Consider the following 20,589-nt stretch of genomic DNA (forward strand, 5'->3'; position numbering starts at 1 on the left):
ACTTCTCAGGCCAACAGTTGAGAAGGGTCAGGGATAGTCTAATGGCTTTCAAATGCCAGCTTCCTCAGCCCACCCTGGGCCAGGGCATTGGCAGGACAGGCCCGTACTGCCAGCTATGCTTTCTGACCACTAGGAATCAAAGCCAGGTTGAATGAAATGTTAGACATTGTCCTTCAATTTTTTTCTTTTTTCTTTTTTTTTTTTTTTTTTTTTTTGTCTTTTTAGGCCCACAATAGCAGCATTTGGAAGTTCCCAGGCTAGGGGTCAAATCGAAGCTACAGCTGCTGTCCTACACCACAGCCACAGCAAAGCCAGATCCGAGCCACATCTGTAACTTATATCACAGTTCACGGCAACACCAGATCCTTAACCCACTGAGTAGGACCAGGGATCGAACCCATGTCCTCACGGATACTAGTCAGATTTATTTCCATTGAGCCATGATGGGAACTCCCCTTCAATTATTATTTATAAGTTACTACTCTGTATATAATTCTTAGTATGTACTTTCTTCACAAAGGAGTGGTCAATAGCCATATTATCTGGGTTTCAATCTTGTTCTGCCACTTGCCAGCTATAAGATCTTGTATAAATTAATTAATCTCTCTAAGCCTATTTCTTTACCAGCAAAGTCAGAATGATAACAGTACTTAATACTCCATATATTTATTGAGGGGCTTAAATAATAGAGGTTAAATGTTTTGTGCGGAAACTATTATACAATGGGCACTCAATAAAAGTAGCCATTCATATTTTTATCATGTAGAATTTATGTTTCTCATTTCTATTATTTATTTCTTTAAAACATTATCATAGATGTATGTGTTATGAGAAACATTATGTAAGCCATCTCTCTGATATGAAGACTAAAGTTAGAGAAATTAAATAATCAACCTAAGGTACATAATATTGGAATATCCTTTTGCTAAAATACAATTTGTAGTAATATACAATTTGCTGGACTCTATAAAAACGTTATTGCATAAGTCTAATTATCTAACTCTCTGTGGTGTGTGATCCAGAATTGTTAGCAGAAATCATTGCAGGGTTAATCAAGGGTTAACTTATATGTGCTATTAATTGGTATGACAAACTCTAGTCTAGACTGTCATAAAGAGAAAAATTATTACAATCATGAAGAACCTTTTCTTGTCCCTACAACTATAAAATAGGGTGCCTAGCCCATCATATGGCTTCCTTCCACCTTCAAGCCTAGATTTTTTTTCAATGGTAACAGTGCTAAATCTTTATTACCTTGTGTCTTAGAAATGGCTGTGAAACTTCAAAATGAACAAAGTGAAAATTCTTCTTCAGGGAGTAATTTTCAGCTGATCACGATCTACCCATCTATTTCACAAGAGTGACCATATTAAATTCTTGAGTAGACAAATACTGTAACCTAGTTTTACATGAAACTTTTTCTCAACTATCAGAGAAATTCATAGTAATCCCCAGGGGTAAGTCTTACATATTTCTTTCTATACATCTGGCTCAGGAACTAAATAATTTATCCAAGGTCATATGAATCAAATTATAGGGCCAGGAACAGGAGCTGCCTTTGCATTCCCAGCCCATGGCTCTCTCCATCAAGGATCTTAACTGGTCGAATGAAATTAAAGGGGATGGAAGTGAAGGTTATCGCTGAACAGTCCTCAATCTTTCCAAATCCCAGGTGGATACATAGAGATACATAAAATTAGAAACTGCCTTACTTAATTAAAGCCAAATATTATTAGAAACAATGACATTTTAAAATTCTAATATAGACATTTGATAAGCAAAGGTTCCATACTGAAGTAAGTATATATCTTCCTAAAATGACACCTTTGAAAGATAGCCCTCATATATACACACACACACATAGAATTGAATTTATTTATAGTAAAGTGCAATTGCTCTGTAGAACTCTATGTCCCATGTTCTTATCCCAATCACATTTTCTTTCTAAATTAATTACTAAAGACCCCTCATTTGCATGTGAGTGAAATATTTAATTACCTCCCTTTCCAGGTAAAAAGATCACTTGGAGGAGTGCAGGAGTTTCACCATTCCATATCTGCTTCTCTATCAAAAACAAATGATAGGGATTAACAATAAATCTGTGATTCAGAGATTAATGCTACTGCACATATTAGAATCTAAATACACCAAACACCAAACTATGATTTGCTTTTGACGTCAATAGGCAGGACAGCAGTCAATTGAGTTCACTTCATAGCTTTCCCATAATTGCCTCGCAAATAAACTTGTGCTGTGGTCTTTCATGTCAGGACCATAAAAATACCCTTCTGGACTTCACAGGCAGTTACCCATTAACTACATAATATGCTATCCTAGTAAATTATGAGTCATATGACCAGCCATTGAAAAAAAATATATATATGTATATATATATGACTCTCAGCTTTGGAGGGGAGTCCAAATACATATATTATAACCTCCTGCTCCAAACATAAAATAAATTATGTTGACAAGAGACCTAGAAAGAAGTTTCATTTCTCTTTTTGAATATGCATTAGTTGTTCTTAAGAAATTTATGTCTGAACCTAAGCTACTGAAAAATAACCTCCAAGTTAAGGTTTATGCAATTCATTGAATTTGGAAAATTCAATAAAATAAATTCAGTTGTTTGAATACAAACTTGTGGCAGCCCCATGGTGTAATGGTTAGCACTCTGGACTTTGAATACAAAGTTAACTCTATCATTTCTGTTTATCTCAAGCTCTAAAAACATCATCTGCCCTTTTAATGGCTAAATAATATTCCATTGTGTATGTGTACCACATCTTCTTTATCCACTCCTCTGTCAATGTACATTTAGGTTGTTTCCATATCTTGGCTATTGTATATAGTGCTGCAATACATATTGGAGTACATGTATCTTTTCATTATGATCATTGTACAACTCTAAATGTAATAAAATTCACTGAGTAACAACAACAACAACAAAAACATCATCTGAGGTCACTTTTCACAGTCTAATGTCACTAACCATCTTTTCATCTAGAATTTAACAATTTGGCCTCCACAGAAGTAAGGATTGATTCCTTCTCTCCTCTCCCATGGAGCACTTGCATTTAGAGAATTTTCCCCTCTTTAGCGACACTTAAATAAACAGACTCCCATATAAAAGGTGATTCATTCAGTGGAGAAGGAAACGTGGTCCCAACTTTTGTACTTCACAGGCCTATTGAAATCTTAAACTTGGAATCAATCTAGAAAACCCATGTCAATATAACCTGGGGAACTCCTGATACAGCCCGTGGATCTGAGATCTCATGAGATCATCCCCAATGGAAGTCATGTCCAAAGTCCAAACACAGATAAACATTTTATTTGTGTATGAACAGATTTATGACTTTATAACTCACCAGCTTTGAAGGAGAGTCATAATTCATGCTATTTCAGTCAGTACGAACAAAGATTAAGAAACATTATTTCACTGTGGAGCACTGAGTAGAAAATAGAAATGTCAAGCAACTGGTGTCATAATATTCCAGTATATTTAGTTTATGTTCTGTTTAAAATGATATTTTTTAATGCTTTTAAGATCTCAAAATAAACTGTGCAGACTGGGTCTTATCTGATGGTTCTATCTGGTGGTTGATGTTATGGGGGGAATTATACACAAAATAAAATGTTTTTATAAGGCCTAGAAATTGCCTGATCCAGTTTATTAGGAGTGACCAGTGAATGATGCGGGCTGAGTGAATTTAGGTTAATGAATAGTAGACCAGATAATACAAGGAAATTTTTCTCATGTCTGGGTATACAAAATGTATTAAATCATTTCTAACTTATACTGTAATATTCAGATATGGCCCTCAAATTCCAGAGCAATTGATTTATTTCCCCAATCAAAGTAAGCTCTATCTGGGAAAATTCTCTTGGAAATATTTGTTCTAAGATCACAGGATTCTGTTTGTGGTGTGTGTGTGTACTTTAAAAAAAATAAATTACACTTGCAAAAGCTGGAAAGACACATGATTTTTCTCCTCTGTTTTTATTCTCTGCCCATGTTTCTACAAAGTAGTTTGACCTTCTCATATCATAATGACCTTCTCATAATGTCTGTTAAATATTTTATGGCAATTTTTTGCCAATTCATCATTTGTCTTTTGACAATGGCATTTTTTTACTCTTAAAATGAGTAGATTTTATTGTATGTAAATTGTATCTCGATAAAGTAAAAAAGTCAGGAAAAAGAAACTCTATCTTTAGGTATATTCCTGAGAACATAAATTAAGACTGGGTGTGGGATCAGGTGAGTAGTTCAAAACAAAATTAATTATCCCAAAGTAAAACTTCATCCTCATCCTTTTCAATGTATTGCATTGGGGTTTTGTACAACTCTAACCTCAGGACTTATGCATAGTAATTAATGTCCAATTAATTTTGAAAGCATAATTACTTGAAAAAATTTTAAATTTATATTACATGGACTTTTAAAATTGAGATTACTAAAAACGTGTGGTACTAGTTCAAAATTGGCCAAACTGTCTAAAATGTGGTGATTTTACCAAGAAAATAACATTCTTGGTAGAACAATGGCATTCTTATTAAAATTCTCTCAGTACTATTTGCTCAACCAAAAATTTTAATGTAGTCAAGTCAGTCCATCTTTATGCTTAAGACTGTTTTCCCTAACACATAAAGTTTCTCTTAAATTATCTTTGAATATTTTTGCTATTTCTTCAGTCATGTCTTTAGCCTATTTGGGATTTATTTTTGTTGCATGGATTGAAGTTTAAAAAAAAAAAAACTCACAAACATGAAAAGATATTCACTTCCCTAAGGTCACTGAAAGGAAAATTATAGCATGACACACCATTTTGCTCAAATCAGAGCAATGAAAATTATAACCTCTGCTGGTTAGCCCATGTGTAAACAGGCATTAGTACATACTGCTGAGAGGCCTGGGATTTGCTCTAGCCTTTTGAAAATGAAATTTGATGACATGTTTAGTTTGGGTAATCTAACACTTCAAAATTTGAAGGAGCATTGATACATAAAAGTTTTTAAAGATATTTCAAGCAGCACTATTTCCAGTGGTAAAAATCATTTGTTTGTCATCTGAGAGAAGGACTTGCGTGCCCACAGTTTATATGGAAAGTGATTCAGTGACAGGAATGAGGGACCAGGGAGAGTTGGACAGAGAAGACTGAAAAGCCAAAATAATAAGTGGAATGTGATCACCCTTGAAGGCAATAAGGGCTTTAATAATTATTCTGCCACCTGAATAATTTACAGAACTGTCCACAGGAGGTCGGAGGTGGGAGCGCAACAATTAGAGAAGTTCCTGAGGGAAAAAAAGCAAAAAGACTCAGAGCACATGCTTGAAGCAACACTTAAGCTGATTGCTTTTGCATGGAATTGCTCACTTCAATTGTGGCTGAAATCAGAGGTGACAAAAGGCGTGTGTCATGAGACTCCTTATATAATATCAATAAGTAGGTGAACGCCTCAATAAAGTATGGTATCAGTTATATGGAAGTTGATGCAGCTATTTAAAAATGAGTAGCATACACATATATTGACCTAGAAAGATGCCAATTCTATATTAGTAAGTAAAGTAAACTGTGGAGAAATTATTTTATGATCTCATCTTTAAAATTAAAAACACTATGTGTGTGTGTGCACATGCACACATGCCTGAAATTTCACTGTCTACATTTGTGTAAATAAAGAAGAAGATCTAAAAGGATACATACTAAACTTATTATTTGTTAACTCAGAGATTGGGAGTAGAAGAGAGGAAGTTATTAAACATTTCTTTACACAACTTTGTATTGTCTAAATTGTTAACTCTAATGCATTACTATAGCAGTTTTTTAAAGAAATTATTTGAGGACATTAAAAGTTAGCTACTACAGTCCAAGTGTGAGCTTTGTTTCCACTCAAGAGTTTCCTCTGATAGGAAGTCCATTGCATTGCTGGACAGACACAATTCTTAATTGCTAGTAAAAATCATTCTACTTCTAAGCCAAAAATGTCTCTCTTTAATTCTACTTCTACTCCAGATTGGCATTATTCCTGCCATTGGAATATTATCAAGCATTTGAAATGTGGCTAGTCCAAACTGAGATATGTTTTAAGTATAAAATACACATCAGGTTTTAACTTAGCACCAAAAAAGAAGATAGATATCTCATTCATAAATGTGTATTTAGGTTGAAATGATAATATTTTGGATATTGAGTTAAATAAAACATATGCAAATTAATTTCCCCTGTTTCCTTTTACGTTTTTAATGTGACTACTAGAAAGTTTAAAATTACATATGTAGTTTGCATTATATTTCTATTGGACAGTGCTGCTTTGGAAGAATATTATATTTTCTTCCAGTCAGTTGATTCAATCTTAACATGATGCAGTTTCTGAAATCATCTCTCAGCTATTACCTTGGTTTCCATACTGACCCATATGGACAGACCTGACCCAAAATAGGAACTACATAAAGATGTGCTGTGATCGAGTTGAACAGGATCCTAAAAGAAGGTGCTTTCCAGGAAAGCACTGTCATCAGGATAAGATGCTACAGAGTATTTGGTCATTAAGAGCTCATTAGTGTTCTTGGAAGCATCATATTCTCCATGGTGAAGTCAGACTACATAAAGGTAGGAAGTGAGTGGATAGTGATGAAGTAGAAGGTGTAAACTTAGATTCCTTTGGTGGCAGAGACAGAGATAGTGCTTTGGGTGGCCCAGAGAAAGTTTGAAATAGAGAATTAAATATACTTTTTTAAATGAGAGACATAATTCCTGAGCCTCAGTCCATCATTACAATCAGCACATGCCCCTATTTCTCCCTTTTAATGGGATTTTAATCAGCTAAAAGGTGGCACCAACAATTAGTAACAGCCGGCCTGAAGATGGAAAATACCAAATAATTTCACCCTTAATCCATTTGAGACCACCTTTCAAAGCAATGTAGGCCTCAGCCTAGGGGGTACCATGCACATAGGCAGCCCTGATTCAAGCTGGTGGATGTCAGTGATAGTTTGGGGTCAATGAAGAAGCAAGATTCAGAAATAGGGAAACAATGTCTGTCGTTCACACTAATTGATAATTAAAAAAATAAAAATTTGGAGAAGGAAAAGCTTCAAAACATTGGTTTTGGCATTGATTTCTTGATACAGCACCAAAAGCAAAAGTAGATAAGTGGGACTACATCAGACTAAAAGGCTTCTGCATGGCAAAAGAAATGATCAACAGAGGAAAGAGCAACCTATGAAATGAAAGAAACTATTAGCAAACCACATATGTGATAAAGAGTTAATAACAAAAATATATAAGGAACACCTATAGCTCAATAGCAAAAAAAAAAAAAAACCCACAAATAATCCAACTTAAAAATGAGCAAAGGACTTGAAGAGATGTTTCTCAAAAGAAGATATACAAGTAGCCAACAAGCTATGAAAAGATGCTCAACATCACCAGTCATCAGGGAAATGCAAATCGAAACCACAATGAGGTATCACCTCACCCCTGTTAGGATCTCTAAAATCAAAAAAACAAAACTTAAGTGTTGATAAGGATGTGGAGAAATTGGAGCCCTTGTACACTGTTGCTGGGAACATAAAATGGTGCAGACTCAGTGGAAAACAATGTGGAGGTTCCTCAAAAAAATAAAAAGAGAACTATGATATGATATAGCTCCCTTTTGGGACTATATATATCCAGAATTGAAGAAAAGAATTGAAATCAGGATCTCAAAGATATTTCTGAACTCCCATGTTCATGTCAGCATTATTCACAATATCCAAGATAGAAAAGCAACCTAAATGTCCACTGACAAATGAATGGATAAAGAAAATATGGTATATACATACGATGGAATATTCTATTCATATTCAGTCATTAAAAAAGAAAATACTGTTAAATGAGACAACATGGATACATCAATACACCCTTTTTTTTGGCCATGCCCAGGGCATGCAAAAGTTCCCAGGCCAGGGATCAAGCCAGAACCACAGCAGTGACCATGCCAAGTCCTTAATTGCTAAGCCACACGGGAACTCCAACATGGATACACCTTGAGGATATTATGCTGAGTGAAATGCACCTGTCATAGTAGGATAAATAATGCATGGTTTTATTTAAGTGAGGAATCCAAAATAATTAAACTCATAGAAAAAGAAAATAGAATGATGTTTGCCAGGAAATAGGGGCTTGGGGGTATGGGGAGCTGCTATTCAATGGGTATAAAGTGTCAATTATGCAGGATGAAAAGCCCTTGAGATTTGCTGTACAATATTGTGCTGATAGTTGCTCTATTTTATGCTTTAAAATTTAAAGGGTAGATCTCATATTGTATGCTTTTACCACAATTTTTTAAAAAAAGAACATATTGGCTTTTTCGTGATTTAATCTGTGATGTTTTTACTCATGAAACTCATCGTTTGATTCCACTGGTTTACAAATATTCAAACTGAGCATGTTGCTCAAACCCTGTAATGGAATTGGATGAAAACTTGGATTATATATGGGGAAATAACCTGGAAAAGAATGGATGTATGTATATGTATAGCTAATCTGCTTTGCTGTACACCTGAAACTAACACAACACTGTGAGTCAACTGTACTCCAATAAAATTGAATTTAAAAAATTAAAATTTTTTAATTAAAAAAAAACGATTAAAAGACAAACTTTAAAATATGCATAACACATTAAACACTGACTTAAAACTGAAAGAAAAAGTGTAATGATTTCTTTTAGTGGATGGAGAAGATCATGAATTAAATGTACAATCATTTGCTACTTCCTGCTGATGCCAAAGTTTTATCATATCAACAATACAATAGTTTGGTTTGGGTTTTTTTTTGTTTTGTTTGTTTTTAGTTTTCATAGCAGCTAGTATAAGAACTCCTCTTACAGGAACAGTTGCTTTTGTTGGGAAAATGCTCTGAAGAGCCCACATGAAGCATGAGCTAAGATTTATGGGCCTTGGCATTTGGTGGTGACAAAACTTTGTATAAAAATCGAAATCACTCTGTGTAATTGAAAGAAAAGAGTTGAGAGGTTCAGAGAAAATTTGGGAAGTTGGTGTGGAAAGGAAAAAGAGAAGGTGAAATAAGGTTAAAAAAAATGATGGCTTGCTATGTGTGACACGACACTTCTAAAGAAAAAGTCTCCAAAAAATAATCTAATACTTGTTCACCAAATTCTTATGTAGTCTGCATAGGCTGCATTTAAAAACAAGATACCTGTACTAAATAATCATTTCAAAATAAACCATATATAGTATTTCTATTCAAAAAACTGCCAAATTAATGGGAAAAGGATCAGTCTGAGCAATGTGGATGATGTGCTTATATTTTACCCAAACTAAGCAGAAAAATGAGGAAAGATAACTATTTGGAAGTTGTTTATGAGAATGGGACTGGGATTGACTGCAAATAGGAACATGGGATCTTTTTGGAAATGTTCAAAAATTAGATGGCAGTGACTGTTGCAGAACTCAGTAAACTTACTAAAAATCATTAAATTATACATTTACAATCGCTGGATTTTATGCTATGTTAAATTACACCTCAATAAAATTGTTGAAATAAAAATACAAAAGAGAAAATATGTTAAAAAAATAAAAATAAAAGTTGTTTGTATCCAAAATGTCAAATTTGGAGTTCCCACTGTGACACAGTAGGTTAAGAATTTGACTGCAGCAGCTCAGTTGCTGCAGAGGTACAGGTTCAATCCCTGGCCTGTCACAGTGGGTTAAGAGATCCAACGTTGCTGCAGATACAAGTGTCTCAGTTGTGACTCACATTCAATCCCTGGCCTGGGAACTTCTATATGCCATGGTGTGGCCATAAAAAAAAAAATAATTAATTAATTAAATTAAAGTTTTTAAATGTCAAAATCATTTTGAACTGTCAAAAGTTCATTAGCAATGATGTTCAGTTACCAAGTTCAAATGCCTCCTGGTGTAGGGAGTTCATAGTCCAAAAAAATCCTTGAAGGGCAAAACCTGTAAAATAGGTTGACATTGGGAATCTCCAGCTCCTTCAACTCCCTTTTTTAGAGTTTCTGTCCAAGACCTTTCTCAGTTATGTCATATAGCTTAATTCTAAAACCTAGAGAATAAATTTGCCTTATTAAACTAAGTACCACTGAGAAATTTTCTGTGAAAAGAAAAAAACTGAATTTGAAAGATTATTGGGAGTGAGCAATCCTGATTGTAAAGGAATGAATCATAAATAATAGAACATCTGATGCCAGGAACAGGCCAATGTGAGAAATATATTTGAATAGGTACCAAAATATTGACTACTTGGTTTCCTTATGCCTTCATCTACTCTTGATCCTTTGGGCATCCCTTGTATCTCAGGGATAATAAGGGAGGAAATATTTGATTCTGAAGGGTCAAAATTTTCTAGAATAAACAAAACGCTTTCTAATTGCCCTTCTAATTGAGTAATATAGGACTAAAGTAACCAAGAGTTCTGCTTTCTTGGGTTTCATTAATGGAGAACAGCCTCCAGTGTATGTTATTTATAAAAAATGGTATTCGTTCTGTGAGTGGCCTGATAAGGAGACAAAGCATAGTACCATAGAATATCAGATCTGCTCTTTGAAAGCAAAGGCTTTTTCTTTCTATGTCCCCAAACTGCTTTATCCTAGTAATGTTCAATGAAGTTTGCCAAACAACTTATCTGAAACATCATTTGGTACAAATTTTCATTCTATGTAGGAATGAATCCCAAAACAAAAATATCCACACTCAACTACAAGTATCATAAAAACAATGTTTTACTCACATCTCCTGCCAAAAATAAAAACCAAGATGAATTAATTAATTTTTTCAAATACATTGCTGGCCTTGGCCAGAAAAATGAACCAAAGAGATTAAATTTAACCAATTGATTTAAACAATGAGGTTAAATTGAAAAAGACATGCAAAGCCCAGAATTTAACATAAAATAAATGCATATGCACTATCCAAAGAAGTAGATTATTAGACTAAAGAATAGATTCGGAGGATATAGCTGGCCTCTTTATATATTAGTAGGGCTGTCTTATGTAAAAGGGGCTGAACTTAATCTGTGTAGCTCCAGTAAAAGAACAGGACCAATGAGTTGAAGTTGTAAGGAAGCATGTTTTTAAAGGCTGCATGATAATCACACTTGAGCAATGAAATATACTATTTTTGTTCTATTATTCCAGTCTACTTATTTTTTATAATGATTTTTATTTTTCTACTTGTTGATTTTATATGATAGAATATCAGACTATTGTTCTTATCTTTTACATCATGCATGCATAATTCCAAAATATGAATGAAAAGCTCACATTCCATGTAAGTATTATAAAATACAACATTAATTGATTTTTTCTTTTCTTGTCATGCACTCTGAGATTTAATTTTCTACATCATGAATGGTAATTTTTTATTTTGAGATTATTAGGACTTTACCATCACCAGATGGCTTCACCGGTGAATTTTATTAAATATTTAGAGAAGAATTTCCTTCTGAAAATCTTCCAAAAAATTGAAGAGGAAGGAATACTTCCAAGCTCATTCTATGAGGCCATTATCACTCTGATACTAAAGCCAGAAAAAGACACCACAAAACAAGTAAACTACAGGCTAATATCATTAATGAACATAAATGCAAAAATCCTCAACAAAATATTAGCAAACCGAATACAAGAATACATTAAAAAGATCATACACTATGATCAGGTGGGATTTATCCTAGGGATGCAAGGATTTTTTAATATTCACAAATCAATCAATGCTATACACCACATCAATGAATTGAAGAATAAAAACCATATTATTATCTCAATAGATGCTGAAAAGCTTTTGACAAAATTCAACACCCATCTGTGATTAAAAACCCTCCAGAAAGTGGGCATAGAGGGAACGTACCTCAATATAATAATATAACATGACAAACCCACAGCTAATTCTCAATGGCGAAAAGCTCAAACCTTTCCTGCTAAGATCAGGACCAAGACAAGGATGTCCACTCTAATCACTTTTAGTCATAGTTTTGGAAGTCCTAACTATGGCAATTAAAGAAGAAAAAAATTAAAAGGAATATGAATAGGAAAAGAAGTAAAACTGTCAATGTTTGCAGATGATATGATACTGTACATAGAAAAACCTGAAAATGCTACCAGAAAACTATTAGAGAATATCAATGAATTCAGTAAAGTTGTAGAATACAAAATTAATACACATAAATATTTTGTATTCCTAAACACTAAGAACAAAATATCAGAAAGAGAAATTAAGGAAACAATCCCATTTATCACTGCAGAAGCATCTTGGATCCCACATTGCTATGGCTGTGGTATAGGCCAGCAGCTGCAGCTCCATTTCTACACCTAGCACCTGGGAACTTCCATAGACCATGGGTGTGGCCCTAGAAAGAAAAAAAAAGACCTATAAGATACTGAGAAAGGAAATCAAACATGACACAAACAGATAGAAAGATATACCATGCCTTTGGATTAGAAGAATCAATACCTTCAAAATGACTACACTACCCAAGGCAATCTTCAAATTCAGTGCAATACCTATTAAATTACCAATGGCATTTTTTGCAGAACTATAACAAAAAAAAATTTAATTTGTGTCAAAACACAAAAGACTCTGAATAGCTAAAGCATTTTTGAAAGGAAAAAATGGAGGTAGAGGAATCAGGCTCCCTGACTTCAAGCTATACTACAAAGCTACTGTAATCAAAACAGTATGGTACTGGCACAAAAAGAGAAACATACATGAGTGGAACTGGATAGAAATCCCAGAAATAAATCCATGCACATATGGTCAATTAATCTATGACAAAGGAGGCAAAAATATACAATGAAGAAAAGATAGTCTCTTCAATAAATGGTGCTGGGAAAACTTGACAGCTACATGTAAAAGAATGATATTAGAACATTCTCTAATTCCATACACAAAAATAAACTCAAAATGGATCAAAGAATATAAGACTAGATACTATAAAATTCTTAGGGAAAAACATAGGCAGAACACAATTTGACATAAATCTCAGCAGTATCTTTTTGGATCCTCCTCCTTGAACAATGAAAATAAAAACAAAAATGAACAAATGGGACATAATTAAACTTAAAAGTTTTTGTACAGCAAAAGAAACTGCTGATAACATGAAAAGACAACCCACAGAATGGGAGAAAATCTTTTCAAACAAAGCAATTGACAAGGGATTGATCTCCAAAATATACAAACATTCTATAAAGCTTTATATCAAAAAGCAAACAACCCAATTAAAAATGGTCAGAAGATCTAAAAAGACATTTCTCCAAAGACAGATGGCAAAAAAAAAACCCACATGAAAAGATACTCATCATGCAAAATCAAAACTACAGTGACTTATCACCTCATACCAGTTGGAATGGCCATCATCAAAAAGTCTACAAACAATAAGTGCTGGAGAGGGTGTTGAGAAAAGGGAACCCTCCTAAACTGTTGGGAATGTGAGCTGGTGTAACCATTATGGAGAACACTATGGAGTTTCTTTAAAAACTAAATTAGGACAACCTTATGATCTAGTAATCCCACTCCTGGGCATATAATTGGAGAAAACCATAATTCAAAAAGATAGAGGCACCCAAATGTTTATCACAGCACTATTTACAATGTCCAAGACATGGAAGCAATATAAATGTTTATCAATTGAGGACTGGATAAAGAAGATGTGGTTCATATCTATACAATGGAATATTACTCAGCCATTAAAAAGAATGAAATAATGGCATTTGCAGCAAAATAGATGAACCTAGAAATTATCATACTAAGTAAAGTAAGACAGAGAAAGACAAATATCACACGATATCATTAATATGTGGAATATAATCAAAAATAACATAAAACTTACAAAACAGAAACAGACTACAAGATTTTGAAACCAAAGTTATGGTTACAACAGGGAAATGTGGTAGAAAAGGGTAAATATAATATAAATATAAATATAAATGTAACTATAAATGTAAAATAGATAGGTAAAAAGGATCTACTGTATAGCCACAGGGAAATCTCCCAATACTGTGTAATAACCTATATGGGAAAAGAATCTAAAAAGGAATGTATTTATGTGTATGTATATCTGACTCACTTTGCTGTATACCTGAAACTAATACAACTTTCTGTAAGTCAACTAGGCTCCAAGAAATTTAAAAAAAGCAATTAGTATTCCTACTGATCAGACATTTCCAGCTGTGGATATAAATCACTGGTCCCCAAGACAACCCATACCATCTCCAAACCACCGTGGCAATTAGAAAGTTCTTATCTACTGTGGTGGGCAGAATAATGGCCCCCAAAGATTTTATATCTTAATCCCCAAACCAGACTTAACATATCTGATTAAGTTAAGGATCTTGAGATGGGAGATTATCCTGAATTATGTAGGTAGGCCCAATAAGGGTCCTTCTAACAGGGATAGAGGAGGGTCAGAGTAAGGGAGATTGGAAGATGCTATATTGCTAGCTCTAAAGATGGAGAACAGAGACAGGAGTCAAGGAATGAAGGAGGTCACAAGAAGTTCAAAAAGGCAAGGAAATAGTTCAATGCAGCCTTGCTGACAACTTGACATTAGCCCATATAGATCTATTTCAGACTTCTGACCTCTAGACCCAAAAAGTGACAAATACGTGGTGTTTGTAGCCACAAAATTTGTGGTGATTTGTTACAACAACAAAAGAGAACCAATATACCATCTATTGAGCCAAAATGGCACTCGATGAAGAGTCATTTGTCCTGGGTCCACTTTGAATTGGTTTAATCTTTTTTCCACATGGGGACTTTTCAGCTACTTGAAGCTCAAAATTTTGGCATCACTAAAACATTCCTTTTTCAGCTTTTACATCCTTAGTGCTTTCACCCTTTCCTCACATGACCACTCTCCAATTTAATTCACTTTCCTATTCTGTTTTCTGAAGAAGTGCTCTGTAATTCTGTGACTTAGAATAGAATTATGTTATCCATTGGAAAAATCAATATTGTAAAAATGGCCATCCTACCCAAAGCAATCTACACATTCAATGCAATACCTATCAAATGACCCATGACATTTTTCACAGAACTAGAACAAACAATCCAAACATTTATATGCAACAACAAAAGACCCAGAATCGCCAAAGCAATCCTGAGAAACAAAAACCAAGCAGGAGGCATAACCCTCCCAGACTTCAAGAAATACTACAAAGCCACAGTCATCAAAACAGTGTGGTACTGGTATCAAAACAGACAGACAGACCAATGGAACAGAATAGAGAACCCAGAAAGAAACCCTGACACCTGTGGTCAATTAATCTTTGACAAGGGAGGCAAGAACATAAAATGGGAAAAAGTAAGTCTATTCAGCAAGCATTGCTGGGAAACCTGGACAGCTGCATGCAAAGCAATGAAACTAGAACACACCCTCACACCATGCACCAAAATAAACTCCAAATGGCTGAAAGACTTAAATATACGACAGGACACCATCAAACGCCTAGAAGAGAACATAGGCAAAACACTCTCCGACATCAACATCATGAATATTTTCTCAGGGCAGTCTCCCAAAGCAATAGAAATTAGAGCAAAAATAAACCCATGGGACCTCATCAAACTGAAAAGCTTTTGCACAGCAAAGGAAACCAAAAAGAAAACAAAAACACAACTTTCAGAATGGGAGAAAATAGTTTCAAATGATGCAACCGACAAGGGCTTGATCTCTAGAATATATAAGCAACTTATACACCCTAACAGCAAAAAAGCCAATCAATCAATGGAAAAATGGGCAAAAGACATGAATAGACTGTTCTCCAAGGAAGATATACAGATGGCCAGCAAACACATGAAAAAATGCTCAACATCGCTGATCATAAGAGAAATGCAAATCAAAACTACCATGAGATATCACCTCACACCAGTCAGAATGGCCATCATTAAGAAGTCCACAAATAACAAGTGCTAGAGGGGCTGTGGAGAAAAGGGAACCCTCCTGCACTGCTGGTGGGAATGTAAACTGGTACAGCCACTATGGAGAACAGTTTGGAGATACCTTAGAAATCTATACATAGAACTTCCATATGACCCCACAATCCCACTCTTGGGCATATATCCAGACAAAACTCTACTTAAAAGAGACACATGCACCCGCATGTTCATTGCAGCACTATTCACAATAGCCAGGACGTGTAAACAATCCAAATGTCCATCAGCGGATGATTGGATTCGGAAGATGTAGTATATATACACAATGGAATACTACTCGGCCATAAAAAAGAATGACATAATGCCATTTGCAGCAACATGGATGGAACTAGAGAATCTCATCCTGAGTGCAATGAGCCAGAAAGACAAAGACAAATACTATATGATATCACTTATAACTGGAATCTAATATCCAGCACAAATGAACATCTCCTCAGAAAAGAAAATCATAGACTTGGAGAAAAGACTTGTGGCTGCCTGATGGGAGGGGGAAGGAGTGGGAGGGATCGGGAGCTTGGGCTTATCAGACACAACTTAGAATAGATTTACAAGGAGATCCTACTGAATAGCATTGAGAACTATGTCCAGACACTCATATTGCAACAGAACAAAGGGTGGGGGAAAAATGTAATTGTAATGTATACATGTAAGGATAACTTGATCCCCTTGCTGTACAGTGGGAAAATAAAATAAAATAAAATAAAGAATTATTTGTTATCCAAATGTCATCTGACCTGCACAATGGTATAATATTTTGGTGCCAGCAAACCCCACTGAGACAAGGCACATACAGTCCATTCTCTTATTCTCCTTTGACTTTTACTAAGCAGTGATACAGAACCCTCACACCACAATTTACCAAGTGTTACAGTATTAATCTGAGTTAGGCACAAGACAAGTCATTATGATACATTAGTAGAAAAGTTCCTTGAGGTTTCCTAAGGTAGGGTCATAGAGGCAAATTCAATTCATAAAATGAGTTTACAATCACTCACCTGAAATTATTCATGTATATTTTCTGTTCTTAAGAAATCCAACATCGTTCTGGTTTCTGTTTCATTGTATTTGTGATCAACTTTTGACCTTTCTTTTTCTTTCTCATACTTTCTGGGAGATTGGAAGATCTGCTCTTTATTCCCTCTGTTCTGAAATTGCACAACAATATGATTTGGTATGTGGTTTGTTTCAATTGTTATACTAGGCACTTGGCAGAGCACTTTCTGATTTTCTTAAACTCTCTCTGTTCTACTTTTCTTCCTGCAATATGTCTGTTTTCTCTTTATGAGATATTGAACTGTTTTGATTATTTCTCTACTTTCTTGTAGTTCTATGCTTTCCATCTTCTTGTTTTGCTTTGTTTATTTTGGTTTTGTTGCTGTGATTCTATTTCCTGGGAAAATTACTATATTGGTTTTCTAGGGATATCATAACAAAATGCCACAGAATGGGTGGTTTAAATGAAATATATCTGCTTTCTCACAGTTCTGGAGCCTAGTAATCCAAGGTCAAGTAGGGAGTGGTTTCTTCTTGAGGCCTCTCTCCTCCACCTGCAGAGAGCAGCCCTCTTGCTGCCTCTTCATGTGGTCGTCCCTCTGTGTACACACACCTGCTGTCTGTGTGTTCTAATCTCTTCTCATAAGAACATCAGTCAGATTGGATTGGAGCACACTCTAAGAGCCACATTTAACTTAATTACCTCTTTAAAGCTCTATCTCCAAATACTGTCACATACTGAGGTACTATGGAGTTTAGGGCTTCAATATATGAATTTGGTGGGGCACACAATTAATTCTGTGACATTTATTCAACTTTTTGATCAAAGCTTTGGTTTAATTTATGCTGTAAATTTTTTCCTAGAGCTCTTTTTTATTCTAATATTCATTTTTATTATACTGTCCTTGTTCATAGATTTATTATATTTTTTTATTATTATTTTCCCACTGTACAGCAAGGGGGTCAGGTCATCCTTAGATGTATACATTGCAGTTACAGTTTTTTCCCCCACCCTTTCTTCTGTTGCAACATGAGTATCTAGACATAGTTCTCAATGCTATTCAGCAGGATCTCCTTGTAAATCTATCCTAGGTTGTGTCTGATAAGCCCAAGCTCCCGATCCCTCCCACTCCCTCCCCCTCCCATCAGGCAACCACAAGTCTCTTCTCCAAGTCCATGATTTTCTTTTCTGAGGAGATGTTCATTTGTGCTGGATATTAGATTCCAGTTATAATTTTTATCTCTTTGGAAATCTAGTTGTAGTTTTTTTTCTTTGTTTTACTTCCTACATTATCTTTACTTCCTCTGAGTTCATTTCATGTAAAATTTTTCCTCAAATATTTAAGGATCTTTGAATTTTCATTCACATTTAAGAGGGACCTATTTAAGATACTGAAAAGCTGATTAGAAACTGTGAAAATCAGAAAGACTTGACAGTAGAGTTGGCTTTAGGATGATTAGGCTATAAGCCAGCTTATATCATTGGGCCAAGGGAAAGGAGCACATTAAGGAAATGAACAGTGAGCCATGACCAGGGAACACAAGAGAGAGATCACAAGAGATTTATCTAAGATAGTCCCTGTATGATGGGGAGCCCTCAGCTCTCAATAAATTCAATAAAATGAAGAACAGCAATAGCATGTCATTCCTTTTTCACATGGTTCAAAGAGACAAGAAGCTTCAAGCTAGCATAAAACTCATACATACCATATATAAAAATTAACTCTAAATGGATTAAAAACCTAAATGTAAGGACTGAAACCATAAAACTCCTAGAAGAAAACTTAAGAAGAACACTCTTCGACAGAAATTGTAGCAACATTTTTTTTTGATCTATCTCCTCAGGCAAAAGAAACAAAAGCAAAAATAAACAAATGGAACCTAATTAAACTTAAAATCTTTTGCATAGCAAAGGAAATCATTGGCAAAAAAAAAAAAGAAAGAAATATATTGAATGGGAGAAAACACTTCCAAACAAAATGAGTAATGAGGGGTTAATATCCAAAATATATAAACAGCATATACAATCCAATATCAAAAAACAAATAATCTGATTAAAGATGGACAGAAGATATGAATAGACATTTTTAATCAAAAAGTCTATAAACAACAAAGGTTGGCAGGGATGTGGAGAAAAGAGAACCCTAGTACACTCTTGGTGAGAAGGTAAATTGGTGCTGCCACTGTGGAAAACAGTATAGAGTTCCCACAAAAACTAAAAATAGAACTACCATATGCTCTAACAATCCTACTCCTGGGTATATAGATGCAGAAAACAAAAATACTAATTTGAAAAGATACACACACCCCAATATTCATAGCAGCAGTGTTTACAATAGCCAAGATATGGAAACAACCTGCGTCCATCAACAGATGACTCAATTAAGAAGATGTGGTATGGATATAACAGAATATTACCCATAAAAAAGAATGAAATTCAGCCATTTGCGAGAATGCAGAATGACCTGGAGCATATTATGCTTAGTAAAATAAGTCAGAAAAAGACAAATACTCTATGTTATCATTTATATGCAGAATCTAAAAAGTAAAACAAACAAATGTATATAAGAAATCAGAAACGCATTCACAGATATTGAGAACAAAGCAGTGGTTACCATTGGGGAGAGGGAGGGGAAGGGGGTTATATATCATTATATGCAGTTAAGGGTAGGGGACAAAGAGGTCTAAACTGCTATGTATAAAATAAATAAGCAACAAAGATATATAGCACGGGGAAATATAGCCATTATTTTGTAATAACTTTCAATGGTGCATAATCTATTAAAATATTGAATGACTATGTCTTACACTTGAAACTCATATCATATAAATCTACTCTACTTCAATAAAGAAAAAATTCATAGTCTAGCCAGAGAGTAGGAGGTAGGAGGACCTGACTAGGTTGTGATCTTCCTGGTGTAGTAACCACAGGGTGGGCAGAATAATACCACAAATTTTTTGCGGTACACCAAACAAGCCACCATATGTTTATCACTGCCACTTTGGCACTGTACCTTATTTGTGCAATAGGGGCAGGGTGATATGGGGGGAAGAGCTTGTTCTGCACTGCATTTAAACATAATCAGAGGGGAAAAAAATAATTCAATCTTAAGAGACATTTTCAAATCAAGGCTACTCCACATCACCAGCATTCAGTTTTAACAATGTTTTGTATTTACTAAAAACGTTTCCATTTGTTCAATTAATGTACTTTGAACACTTTTATTCACTGTCTAAACCCTCCTTAGAACTCTGGCAGGAACTAGTCCTTCCATGCCTTGAAGGCACTAGGTGGTAAGGACCTTGCCCAGATCAACAAGCTGGGAACAGAGGACAGCTATTTCCTTTAAACCTCATTCTCGCTGTCACACAAAGTGAAAAAAAGAAAATGGACCTTAGTATCATCTGACAGAGCAGCCCTGCCAAAATCCACCAAAAGAAAAAAATAAGTAAAGAAATGGCTACCTTTAAGTCTTTTCTAATGAAGACTATCTGCCTTAGGAAAAAGAGAAGGGACACTCAGATTTCTTCCTTCTGTGTCCCCCATCCCATTACCCCCAAGTCTTCTTATGCTAATGATAATACGATAAGATTAAAAATCACATTTACTTTATTTTTTTATTTTATTTTTTTATTTATTT

General features: G+C 34.8%; 1 long non-coding RNA gene across 3 annotated transcripts in view; it reads right to left on the reverse strand.

Moving 5' to 3' along the window:
* Positions 1-20,589, reverse strand: part of LOC102162881 — a 107,899-nt gene that overhangs the window by 25,154 nt on the left and 62,156 nt on the right. For all 3 annotated transcript variants that reach the window (XR_002337938.1, XR_002337939.1, XR_002337940.1), the window contains exon 4: positions 1,999-2,064. This is a non-coding gene — a long non-coding RNA (uncharacterized LOC102162881). The remainder of the gene's footprint in view (positions 1-1,998; positions 2,065-20,589) is intronic.

This window comes from Sus scrofa, chromosome 13, assembly GCF_000003025.6.
Source record: "Sus scrofa isolate TJ Tabasco breed Duroc chromosome 13, Sscrofa11.1, whole genome shotgun sequence".
In the NCBI taxonomy this organism is placed as follows: domain Eukaryota; kingdom Metazoa; phylum Chordata; class Mammalia; order Artiodactyla; family Suidae; genus Sus; species Sus scrofa.